The 10888-nt window shown below is 41.1% G+C and overlaps 2 long non-coding RNA genes across 2 annotated transcripts; both read right to left on the reverse strand.

Moving 5' to 3' along the window:
* Positions 1 to 6266: 6266 nt before the first annotated feature.
* LOC143418460 (uncharacterized) lies at positions 6267 to 7207 on the reverse strand. Its single transcript, XR_013098453.1, has 3 exons — positions 7138 to 7207; positions 6949 to 7042; positions 6267 to 6566 (listed from the first exon to the last, which is right to left on the reverse strand). It is a non-coding gene; the product is annotated as an uncharacterized LOC143418460 (long non-coding RNA).
* A 1331-nt stretch (positions 7208 to 8538) lies between these two features.
* Positions 8539 to 9657, reverse strand: LOC112431179 (uncharacterized). Its single transcript, XR_003022396.2, has 4 exons — positions 9586 to 9657; positions 9077 to 9155; positions 8769 to 8886; positions 8539 to 8677 (listed from the first exon to the last, which is right to left on the reverse strand). It is a non-coding gene; the product is annotated as an uncharacterized LOC112431179 (long non-coding RNA).
* Between the last annotated feature and the right edge of the window lie 1231 nt (positions 9658 to 10888).

Genomic DNA, 10888 nt, shown 5'->3' on the forward strand with positions numbered 1-10888 from the left:
TTGGACTTCCCAGATTTGAACTGTGCCTGACTGACTATCCATAAGCTTTTGTATTTGATGAATCTTCACTAATTCAGCCACTGAGTCAGGATTTCGCTCCAAATAGGACATTAAATAAGAACAGACCACCTGATACGACCTGGTCATGCTGCCTTCCTGATGTTTACGTTCTTTAAAGTCCTCCTGACATCATGCTCATTATGAGTTTTGGAGGTGGACATGGTCAACACTTTTAAGAGTAGGCATAAGACTTTACTTCTTTATAGAGCTTATAGTTAGGGCTGGTTCAGCTCAGCCCTTAGTTATGCTGTAATAGGACCAGACTGCTGGGGGTTAGTGTCCCCCCCCTCTCTCTCTGTCTCTTTCAGGGTTATGCAGGCTCAGTATTGGTTGAAGATGCAGTCACGTCTCCTTTTACTGAAAACTCTCCCCCTCTCCCTCACCACCATCTGTAAACATACATGTCTCAGTAATGCAGTTCATGCATGTTACTAACTAAACTTCTTCCCTGGAGTTTCTGTGCTCTCTCATCCAGCAGGTTCCGATGGATCGTGGCTGCTGCTGTGGTCCTGCTTGACGTCTGCTTCATATATTAATACTCTCTGACTTGATTTGATTAATTTATATTACAATGAAGGTGTATAAAGCATGACATGAATATAGAAGATATTTCATCCTAAAAAATTGTCATATGTCACAACCTAAATTGTCCTATTTTGTGTGTGGTTGTTGTTTGTTATGTTTTTCTCCTGACAGTGGCAAAGTGTGGGATGACACATGGGAACCTGCGCAGTTTTACACACAGTAAACCAGGCACCACAGGTGGCAGAGATCGCACAGTTCACAGCTTGTAGTTCAGCATAAAAGTTCAAAATAAAATATTTACTATACATTTCAACCAGTGTCTCTGTTTCACTCTCTAATTGTGGCTTAAGTACCTAACATATTCATGAATCTGATCGATCAATAATATCTTCCCTGCACTCGACATCTCATAGTTTTACATATCAGCCAACATTATTGTCTACATGCTCATAAATATAGAAGTGACTTGCTTATTATAACATATTACAAGGTAAAGTAATACTGCACTGCACGTATAGTAAGTAACACCTACTGTGTATGGGAGCCTAAAGCAAAGTTAACTGCACCAGTACCAGCTTCAGAACATATTGTATATTATATGTTTCTACCTTTTTGTAATATGTCATGTTTAGATGCAGTGACAATTGCACATTTGGAGTTGTGGTCATATGTGGTTTTTATATACAGGGTATTAAAAAAATTGACATTTTTTGCTATTTTTCTTGTTTGTTTGCACAATATTATTGTGTACATATTACATATGTAACATTATGGTTAATATTATTATTAGATATCAAAGATACAATTTGATTGAGGGTTTTCCTGTCATAATTTCAATAAAAATGCAATTACACACGTAAACAATAGGATCAAAATAAACTTTTAAAAAGTCTGTTGATCAAATGCTGATTTTCAAAACATTCTAGAGGAAAACAGAGATAAAATAATCTGAACAGTAACAGTGATCGTGGATGATGATGGAGGCTTCAATGGATTATTCTGTTTCAATCAATAGGTTCGTATCTATGACAATAATTTGATAAGTTTAACAGGTTGGTTTAGGCCTGGCAAAAAAGCAAATATTCACAAACTTTTGTTTTTGAAGAATGTTGATCTTTTTTGGGATGAAGCTATCTGGCAAAATGAGACAGCCCTTTAACCTCATCTGTACGTCTATCATGTGGCTGTGGTACTGGATTTTGGTTAGATGCATATGCAGGTTACAGCTGGGGAATGGCAGTATGTTGTGGATTGATTTGGCATGTTCAACCACTGTTACACCAAACTCTCTCACTTATAACATGATCAAGGCCTCTTACCCAGTGTCATGGATTCTCTGTAGTTTTGGGGACACGGGGCCAAAGTCTGAGGCAATAAGTCAGATCAAAGAAGGCAATGATTCTAAAATGGGAGTTTACTTATGTCATTGTATATATCCAGGAATATGTGCCAGAGGATAGTTGTCATGTAATCAATATTAAATCAAAGTATTCCTTAATTACCACAGCTGACACGAGTTCTCCATAGCTGCCTGCTGTCTCAGGATCTGTCTCCAAAAAGGACCAGGGAGCGCTAACATGTTATGTTCTAAACTGATGAAGAAAATGCACATTAAACATAGTATAAACTTACTGAGTGAAGTAATGTCAAGAGGATTCCTTTAGCTCCTATTGGGTTGGTTCCTTGATCAATGCAATACAGAATCATTAATCTGGTTTTATGTAATGTCCTCAAAACATGTCAAAATGAGGCTCACTAGTCTGTGTGGCCTCCACATGCCTGTATGACCTCCCTACAACACCTGGGCATGCTCCTGATGAAGTGGCAGATGCTCTCCTGATGGATCTCCTCCCAGACTCCAGGACTAAAGCATCTGCCCACTCCTGGACATTTTGTGGTGCAGTTGGTGGATGGAGCGAGACGTGATGTCCCAGATGTCCTCAAATGGATTCAGTTCTGGGGAATGGGCGGGCCAGTCCACAGCATCAATGCCTTCGTCTTGCAGGAACTGCTGACACACTCCAGCCACATGAGGTCTAGGATTGTCTTGCATTAGGAGGAACCCGGGGCCAACCGCACCAGCATATGGTCTCACAAGGGGTCTGAGGATCTCATCTCAGTACCTAATGGCAGTCAGGCTACCTCTGCCGAACACATGGAGGGCTGTGCAGCTCCCCAAAGAAATGCCACCCCACACCAAAACTGACCCACTGCCAAACTCATGCTGGAGGATGTTGCAGGAAGCAGAAGGTTCTCCACGGCGTCTCCAGACTGTCACAAGTGCTCAGTGTGAACCTGCTTTCATCTGTGAGGAGCACAGGGCGCCAGTGGCAAAGTTGCCAATCTTTGTGTTGTCTGGCAAATGCCAAACATCCGGCACAGTGTTGGGCTGTAAGCACAACCCCACCTGTGGACGTCGGGCCCTCATACCACCCTCATGGAGTCCATTTCTGACCGTTTGAGCAGACGTGCACATTTGTGGCCTGCTGGAGGTCATTTTGCACAGCTCTGGCCTTTCTTTCCTACCCCACAGTACCTTCCCTTACCATTTGTTTCCTACTCTTTTACTTCTTCTTTGATCACGGTTGTCTTTCTAGATAAGCAATTTCATTTGCTCTGGGGCGAGTCACTGGCTCGGGTGCATTCTGGGACTGTCAGTTCACCAGTGTGCTGGCATGCTTCTTAACAAACACACCACTACAGCAAACATCTCAAATGTACTTGTTGATTTCTTCGACAAAACACTGAACAAAAAATTTACTTGTGAGTGTGCTGCCTGGTGCTTTTAAATTTTGTGATAATTTGAGCAGCCCAGAAAGCATCCCATAAATTAAATTATGTTATCGTATCTGAACATGTACACTAGTCATTAAATTAGATGGGAAATAATGATTCAGGGTAAACAACTGCACCAAGGAAATTCCATTTTTCTTCTCAAAATGTAAAATGTCTGTTGAAAAATCACATTAAACAGAGATGTGATTAACTTTTTATTTTACCAAACAAAACATCAATGATGACACAATCAGTCTTCATCAGAAGTGCTCAAATCACTCTCAGTGGCATCGTCTGGAATGTCCTCCTCCTTCTCCGAGTCCATTTCCAGGAGTGGTTGGTGGCTGAGGATTCTCTTGTACACGTCCTTTACTTTGAGCATTTCAGCTTTCAGTTCACTTTGTTTTTTTAAAACCAGGCTACAGAGTCCCTTCTGTGCATCCTCCGACATGCCAACAAAGGAGGCTGTAAAAAGAACAAAACAAATAAATGAGAAAAGTAAAAAAAACAAACAAAAAAAAACATCACCTCATAAACACAAGGAATTAGGATGCTGTAATTAAACATTTTTTTAAAAGGGAGAAGGCAGTGTTAGCTAGCAATCTAGATATAGGTAAAAGATCCAGTAAGACTTTAGCATCTGCTCTTATTTTCAATCGATTCATCAAAAAATTAATAAATAAATAAAGTGCTTACAGTCTGAGGAGATTGTCCCCAACACCACAGAACGCATTCGCAACACTGTCCAGTGATGCTGCATCTCCCTGCAGAGCATCATCTCCTCCTCTCTCAGGCGCCTCACAGCCATCACCTTCTCAAAGACCTTTCTCTTTGTCCGGAGGTCAGCAGCAGCTACAGTTTAACAACATCAGATGGGAAAACATAGCAGCATATTATGATTCAAGAACAAAACATTCAACTACTGCTCAGATACTGGGAGTTTGTTTAAAAAGGATATTTATAAATCAAGAGCTTACGTTCACTTGTGCTCTGCCAGGGCCAAATATCGGTCTGCATGAGGGCATCACTGGATACGATTTGCTTTGTTGGTTCAGCGAGCTTGTTGTAGTCGTCAACAGCAGCCGCCAAGCGTTTCTTCTCAACTAAGATGACCTTGCGAATTCTGTGTCGCCTCTTGTTGCTATCTGTAAATAAGCATAAAAAATTCACACCTTCACATAATGTATATAGTTTCATTTTAATCTACACTCATCAATTTGTTTGCTGGAACAAATCACATCCAGCTCAAACAAACCTGGATCTGATTTGATTCTGTTTACAAAGTAGCTGCACAAGCTGTACAAACTCAGCATCAAACCGTCCGTTTCAAAGAAACTGGGACGTACCATTTTGTCTGTAAAGACTTTGTGTTCGCACTCTGATGATGACGACAAGCTCCTCTATTCGTGCCTGCAACGCTCCAAGGCTGCCATCAGTTTGATCACTTTCTAAGTGAGAGGAATATTAATCAGAGCACAGGATGAGTAACAGTCACCAAACTACACTGGACTCTGTAATCACTGACTTGATGACATTCATTATAAGACATCTGGAGCCTTCATGTGCTGCTATCTCATGATAATCATGAGATAACAAGTATGTTGGTGTTCAGGTTTATAAAACCAACTAGTACGACATTATTTCAACCCAGGTTCTATCCAATTTGATGAAACGCAACAACTCTGCCATAAATTTGCTTTTCCAAGGCTTATTTTTCATTGTTTGTTGACACTGTCAGAAAGATCTTAACTCTAAGTTCTTTAATGAGGCCATGGTGGGTCCTATTGTTATACATGAGTTATACATCCTTTGTCCCACACGCCATCAGACTGTTTAACTCCTCTCTGGAGGGGAGAGGGAGGGGAAACAGGAGGACAAAGGAGGGGGGAACAACTAAGCTGTAGTGCCTCTTCACCTCACTGTACAATACCTTGTGCAATACTTTTTGTAAATAGTCAACAGTGCAATAGAATCAATACTTGAAATGTGCAATTCACTTGTATTTTTATTTTTTATTCCTATTTATTCTATTTATCCCCTTTGTATATTTTATTTATATTTGTCTCTGTATTTATATGTGTGTGTGTGTGTGTGTGTGTGTGTGTGTGTGTGTGTGTGTGTATATATATATATATATATAACAGTTCTGTAACTGTAACTTTGGTCGGTGCTGTGCTTTTTTTGGAAGTCGAATTTCCCAGAGGAACCCACCCGAGGGATTAATAAAGTTCTATCTTATCTTATCTTATCTCTTATCTCTTATTATATTGAGACTCACCTTCAGCCCATTGCTGCAGTGTGTCGTCATCCACACCCAGCTCATTTCTGCTCGCATTCAGGCTCCACTTGTTCTCTAAGGATCCTTATGATCTAAGAATGCATTCATAAATGTCATTCATATTGACATTAAAAGAGTACTGGTGTTTTCCCCCCATTACCACACACATTAAAATGGGTGTTGAAAAAATGACCTTTAGATATCACTGGCTCAAAGTGCGGCCCAGTTGTTCCACTTTCCTTTTGTTCCACCCCAAAGCCAGGAGGGTCAGCATGTCTGTTCGCCCTGCATTTCAGTTAGTATACAAATAAGAATGAATGAGCAGGAGACTGAGTGGAATCTCAGACACGGACACACACCTGCTTTAGACATGTACTTCGTTGTGATGGCCGCCCTAGACAGGAAACTGTTTACTTGTTCCACCTCTTCTCCAACTGTTGAACCGGCCCCATCCTGAAACGCACCTCCCCATTTGATCTATAGAAAGGAGGTCACAATACATGACTGCTGAATTCATTCAACCTTATAACAAAATGTCTCAAACTAATCCAAAACTACAAGCTGCAGTATACCTCGCATTTCCAAGTGTGAGCTTTGCATGCATGACGGAGAGAAGAGGAAGCATTGACAAGAGGTTCCTCAGCTCAGGGCACTGCTGAGCCACCTTGGTTAAATAGGGGAAATATTTACAGGCCACATCGGAGCAAAGGAACGTAATATGTCCTGGGACGCTAGCTGCCAACTTCCTCTGGAGAAAAAGGGGGTAAGCAAAGATCTCCCCTCGAAACATGTTCAATGCAGCTAAGAGGACTCCGTGGCGACAAACAGCTATTTCCATGCCCTCCTCATCCAACTTCCCAGTGGACTTTTTGGACGACTCCTTTGCTGCAGTCCAAGATGAAGATCCGCACAACCCTTTCCCCGGGACCTATACACTCAAAGATTTTAACATAAAAGACATGACATGATGAAGCCCTATCAGGGACAAACTTTTTAAAACAAATGCATAACAATTAGCTGAATTAGCCTCGAGTCACACAAGACCTCAGATCTCCCCAGGACAGCACTGATAACACAAAATAAAAATCATGTTGTTTTTTTTAAATACACATGGTGACAAAATTAAGTACACATTAAGATAAAGTAAAGTAAATAGTATTACGACAACACCAAGAGAAAAATAAAAAAAAAATATCGACCCATCCATATATGTCTACACACACACACACACACACGTAAGTGTATATGGTTACGGCATTAACGTCATTTTAACAAGATTAACAGCACTAATATATATATGTGTATCTTACATGATTTGTGTGTCTCTGGATGTATTTCACAAACTCAGCAACTTCCTCATCTTTCTCAATGAAGACACCTTCAAAGTTCCCCTGCTCTGAAGTGCTGAACGAACACAGTGACAGTTGTTTGAAAAGAAACATTAAAATACATTTTTCTACAAATCCATATTTGACTTATGTCCACAATGCATAATGTACCTTGCATTAGACTGAAAGCGATAAAGCTTGCGGTTTCCATCAACTGAGACGGCAAGCATGTGTGGAGTGCAGGCAGGGCAGCTAAAGCATGGCTCCTTGCACATCCTGTCCACCTCAAACTTTACAGCACTCCACTCCAAGAAACTTTTACTGAAGGCATCAGCTGATATTCGGCCATTCTTTTACATAGAGGACATACAACAGAATATTCAAGGACAGTCAGCATAAACATTGATTTGCACAATTTCCTTAAACTTGGCAAATTTAGGAACTCACCCTTCCAAAATGGGCTGTTCGTTCATCCAGCATTTTGACAAATGCCTTAAGTGACATCCCTGGTGCAGCCTTCTTAATGTCATAGAAAGACTGAAAGGCATCCATTGAAAACAGGGTGCAGAAATTTAAGGTGCCAGGCCAATATCCACTACCCAGGATGTCCTTAACTGAGGGGGACCACATTAGGCCACAGCTGGTGCAAGGTTATAACGGCCTTTAGAAAGGATCAGGAGAAATTCAGTCATGGCTCAAAGCATTCATTTTTTTCATGTTGTTTTCAAAGCGGTCTGGTAAATCCAAATGACCTTTGACAGGTGCCCACATATACTGCGGGCCGAGGGTAATTAAAACAAAGATAGCAATGCACAATTTGCAATAAAACCTCCAAACACATCTATTGTGTATGTAGTGTGTGACAAAAGGGCAACTTACCATTTATGGTTACAAGAGCCACAATTGCACCGGGTGAAACCTCAACGTTACCTGCTGGGCAGTCACACACAGTCTGGCCTTTGCACAGGCAACAGCCGAACTAACATTAAAACACACAATATATATAAAAAGAATTAGAAATTAACTGATACACAATAAATATACAATAACAGCACCCACTCATACTCATACATAGCAAGAAATGCATAAGACTTAAAAACTGTACCTATTGGCTTGTGAAACTCTGATGAAGGCTGCAAAAACCCTCCTGTTACTGCCTCTCTGCTGTGCAGGACAACGCGTGTGTGAACTGCAATATCACAGTCAGCACAAAGGAATGGAAGAGACAGGCAGTCCAGACACCTCACAACTACTTGTTTGCCACACTGACACACACGGTGTGACTGTGGATCCAGAGTAGCTAACATATTGTCTATAAGACAAGGCCTGGCCTCTTTCCACTTTTGCGAGGACACCATGTTTCTGATCGCCCAGTGAGTAGCAGCTGACTCAGACGACGTCTCACAAGTCATGGCTGCGTCCTCTTCTCCATCCTCCAACAACTGAAGGAGCTCCTGACGAAGCACCTCAGTTCCACACACTAACAGAAAAAAAATAAAGAAAGGAAGAAACTCTTCCACAAAGTGAAAAACACTCTGGGCAGTATGTTTCTTAGGACTGCACAAAAGCCCTGCATAACTCAACTATAACAACAAATATAAAAGTAAACAGAAATCACAACATATACAAGAAGGTAAAGTACCTTTTGTTGGGTTGACACTGGCAACATAACCAGGTTCTTCACGTGGACATTGATGCTGCTCTCTGGACACTGGGGGGGGGGGATGAAGAATATTTACTTACTGAAATTCTTCGGTGAAAACAAGTTGTGAGATAAAATCAATGGTTGTGTGAACACTGACCACGTGGCATGCAACTAGTACTTCGACTGGTTGATGGTCTTTGAGGAATAAAAGCTCCCTGTCTGTCACGTGTTTTCCAGCGCACTGGTCTTGGCTGAGGTTCACTCCGTGCATCATTCTACGCAATTAACAAGGAAAAAAGGGAACACCTAAAATACAGTCCATGATTAAAGCAAAGATTATCAAACATCTTAAGTTAACCAACTTAATTTGACATAAACTTTAAACAAAAATTCAAATAACATAACGTTTACTCCGTACAAAATATGTGTTCCCTCTTTAACAACTGTTTCCACTAAAAATGTTACCTGCATATCTTGAAGGAGTTCGTCAGCAGCCTGAAGCTCTTCCTCCAGCTCGGGATCCTCTGAATCACTCATTTTCAAGCTAAAGAGGAAAGAGATTTTTGCAGAACTCAGTGACATAAACACATAACTAACGCAACTCAAATGATTTTCAGTCTTGGCGCTCCGGTTAATGTTAGCAATTAACGTTAGCATCATCAGTTTGTAAAGAGCTAGCAGAACTCTTAGCGCAAAAACTGCTTTGCGCACCATGTGAGGGTATTTTGCAGCACACAAGTCCTTTAACGTTTGTAATAGATTTAATCCATCATCGTTGGATTAAATGGCTAATGCTGCAGTAGACACGTGTAGTCGTTACCTAGCAAGCATGCTGACGGTAGCTGTAGCCATTTTTAAATACATTACACCGTTTCCGAGATCAGTCACCTCTGTTTGTTTGAAGCGTTTATGAAAAAACTAACTTTGAAACACACATCAAGGTATTATGTTAAATATATGTATTTTTTACATACCTGCATTAGAATCAATCAGTTCCGCCTCATTTTCTTATTCTTATAAATGGGTCTCTCCGTTCTCCCGTCAGCCTTTGCTTACACAGGTTGCGTCTGATTGGCTGGAGCCGAGCGCATCCAAAACTAACAGGAGTGGTGAATGAATCTATAAATGTGTTTTACGTGTGAAATGAAAATAATAAACCTAACAAAGGATTATGTACGTTAAATCTGCGCACTTTCAGATCGTGAATCAGTTTGGAAAACACTGTGTGATGGCCACAACATGAAGCCATTTTATTGTTGAATTATCAGTGATACTTTCACGTGTTTTTGTTGAGAAATGTTAACGATGTCATTAAAAGAAAGCATTAAATTAGGGAGAAAAACCCGTTCGCGGAGAGGGTCCCCGGGTCTCCAGTTAGATTGTGCTTCACGGCGTCATGTTTCGCTGTGACGGGGTTATTATTGGAGTAAATGGATGGCTGGAGCCTCTGCTCGAAGCGTCTCTGATCGCCGCGAGCGCGTTCATATTGGAATGAATTGACAACCCACAGCGTCACATAAAAACGTGGAAGGGTACCTTAGGCGTCAGCATGAGAAGTTAAGGGACGTGACAAATCGTCATTATTTTACGCGTCGGGAGTGAGAACGGGTTGAGTTGGTGTACGGCGAGCTGTGAGAGGACAGAGATGGAGAACGCACATTTAACTCTTTAACAGGAGATACGTTACGACTAACAGACGACTGCTGTCTACATGATGTCTTTGCAGCCCTTATGCTACATGTTACACAACTTTTCTTCATGCCAACAAGACTGAGGTGCCACATAGTCGACACATACAGCTGATTATGATGCATGTTTTACTATTGCTATGTTCACATCATCTGCTTGGCTTTATTACTGAGAGCCTGGAGATCCTCTGACGTGTGCATGGCTGATGTGAAGTATGATTAGTCCTACATGACATCAACAGCAGAGGCAATGAAAGCTTTGTTGTTAACAGGTTGTAGGTAAAGTCAAATGTCTACTTCTACACTTGTGTTGGGTAAAGTTCTTCTCACTGCAGCAGATTTATATCTGTGCTTTCACAGGGCGTGATGTGGAGCTCAGCGCTGAGGTGCAGGTCTCCTTGGAGACGCCATCCTGGCTGAAATATTATCATGCTTCCAAAACATTTCAGCTTTTATTTTGAAAGAAACAAGACTTGAAAACGAGTCCCCTTCTTCCTCTTTGTCTTTGTTCTTCAGAGGAGTGTCACCTGGACAAACTCAGGGCTGTTCTAGAGCCTTTCTTATTATTTGACTCCATAGAAATAAAACT

The sequence above is a fragment of the Maylandia zebra genome, linkage group LG4, assembly GCF_041146795.1.
Source record: "Maylandia zebra isolate NMK-2024a linkage group LG4, Mzebra_GT3a, whole genome shotgun sequence".
NCBI lineage: Eukaryota > Metazoa > Chordata > Actinopteri > Cichliformes > Cichlidae > Maylandia > Maylandia zebra.